We start from the raw sequence: 2,486 nt of genomic DNA, 5'->3' as shown, positions 1-2,486 counted from the left end.
GTTATTGTACAGATTCTTCCTAATTTATTACGAGCAAACACCTTTTATTAAGTTAGGGTACTAAAAGTATAGCAGAGAAACACTGTTATTTTACAATGTTTTCCTCGATATTTAAGATTAAAAACCTTCAATAAAGTGGCAGCCCTAACAGTTCAGCAGAGAAAAACTGTTATTTAACAGATTTTTGTATCTATTATTAATATCGAACACTTTCAATAAGGTGACAGTACTACAAGTTTAGCAAAAAATGCTGTTATTTTACAGATTCTTCCTAATTTATTACGAACAAACACCATTCATTAAGTCAGGCTACTTTAATTAAGATTAAAAATCTTCAATAAAGTGGCAGCCCTAACAGTTCAGCAGAGAAAAACTGTTATTTTACAGATTCTTCCTAATTTATTACGAACAAACACCATTCATTAAGTCAGGCTTCTTTAATTAAGATTAAAAATCTTCAATAAAGTGGCAGCCCTAACAGTTCAGCAGAGAAAAACTGTTATTTTACAGATTTTTTTATTATTAATATCGAACACTTTCAATAAAGTGACAGTACTACAAGTTCAGCAAAAAATACTGTTATTTTACAGATTCTTCCTAATTTATAACGAGCAAACACCATTCATTAAGTCAGGCTTCTTTAATTAAGATTAAACACCTTCAATAAAGTGGCAGCCCTAACAGTTTTGCAGAGAAGCACTGGTATTTTACAGATTTTCCCTCATTTATTACAATGAAACACCTTCAATTAAGTGACGGCAATTCACATTTAGCAGAGAAACTGTCATTTTCCAGATTGCTCCTACATTTTTATGATCAAACACATTCAATAAAGTGCTGACACATGCTCAAGATTGTAAAATGATGGTTTTATTTTGAAAGACAATTATTTCAAACATTGACTTGCAGGGTTTGTGATTGAAGAGTTTCAGGTGATGCAGAGTTTATTGATGGAGTACAGACGGGGAACAGGACACAGAGTATACAAATCAGTGAAAGGGTTAACAGACAGAGTTCTAACACAAAGATCTAGGAACATGAACTAAAGATCGCACAGAGTCTCACTCTGGCTACTGTGCGCAAGGGCAAAGAACAGAGGTACACGGCTACAGGCCGGACAAGACAGTCACATTACTCCCGGTGCCGTATGCACGGCACTCTGGATAATGCAGTCCTAAAAGTCTGCCGGCACCGAAATGGCTGACTCGGAAGCCAGCAGACAGGGAGCTTGCGGGGCTGGACGCCCACGGACAGAGAGCTTGCTGGGCTGGAAGCCAGCTGACAATGGGGTTGTAGTTGCCGGTGGCCGGAAGGCGGAATCCCAGGGACGTAGAGTGTGCCACAGAGCTAGAAGACTTGGGCAAAGGTTTCACCCTTGTAGCGACGAGACCAAACACGGAGTGAGGGGAGTGCAGGTTATATATAGGAGTGAATCAGGTGTGTGTGATCATGTGATTTGGGACCTGAATGCAGTGCAGCTGGGATGGTGAATGATACTGATGACATGCAGCTGAGAGCATGAGTGAGAGTGAAACAGGTGTATGTGCTTGTGTGATTGAAGGGGGCGTGGCCGGAGCGGAGCTCAGCAGGAACATCACAATCATAGATATCTTAGATAAAGGCTAGATGGATTATGGCGGACTCTTGAATGTCCGCACAGGAGGCCATTTTGAGGACAGTATGCTTCCGGTAGGGATCAGTGGTACGTTCGGTAACGTCAGTGATCTTCACAATCGTTTACACTCTAATCTCGCGGAAATTTTGACGGATTTACAAATGACTTGATTTACAATCGTCATTACCTTGGTAATAATTCTGGATGCTTGAACATGTTGAAATGTGCAGCTTAATTGTGTATCACGGCTATTGTGTATCAGTGATTTTACATCAATTGGCGAGTAATTGTTCTTTCTTTTCAATATAACTTAAGTTGCACATAAACTGAAGTTGCACATGATTTCCAATCGGGTTGGTTTGTTAAACATCTTACATTATGATTTCAAGAGGAAATTGCTGAATTTATTGCCAATGAAGATGCCAGCATTTTGTGCAACCTGCTCTATTGAACACTCCTTTGAAACGAGACCTGTCAGAAACCTGTCAATGTTATTTTCATATGAAAACCCATGTTTATAATTCTTCATAAGTATGTAGTGCCAAAAGAAATATCTTACGTTTATAACAAACCAACCCGTTTGAAAATCGGTTGAAAATTGAGCAAGTTCTGGTTATTTAAAAAGTACCACTACCAACACAATGTTAAGGGGGAGTGATCTATACTGTCGTCAAAATGGCCGAAATGTGCGGACATTCGACTCCGTCGGCCAGAAACACAGGCAGGATATCTAGCCTTTATTATAGATATCTATGATCACAATAGCCTCTACCCACAAAAGTTAAAACATTTGACTTCAGACTCATATTAAACTACATGGAGTGAGTCAGTCCTTTGCAAAGTAATTTCCCCCTTGTCTCGTCTTTATTGT

The sequence above is a fragment of the Sprattus sprattus genome, assembly GCF_963457725.1.
Source record: "Sprattus sprattus genome assembly, chromosome: 1".
In the NCBI taxonomy this organism is placed as follows: domain Eukaryota; kingdom Metazoa; phylum Chordata; class Actinopteri; order Clupeiformes; family Clupeidae; genus Sprattus; species Sprattus sprattus.
The sequence above is the reverse complement of the archived record's forward strand: the minus strand, read 5'-3'. Positions refer to the sequence as shown.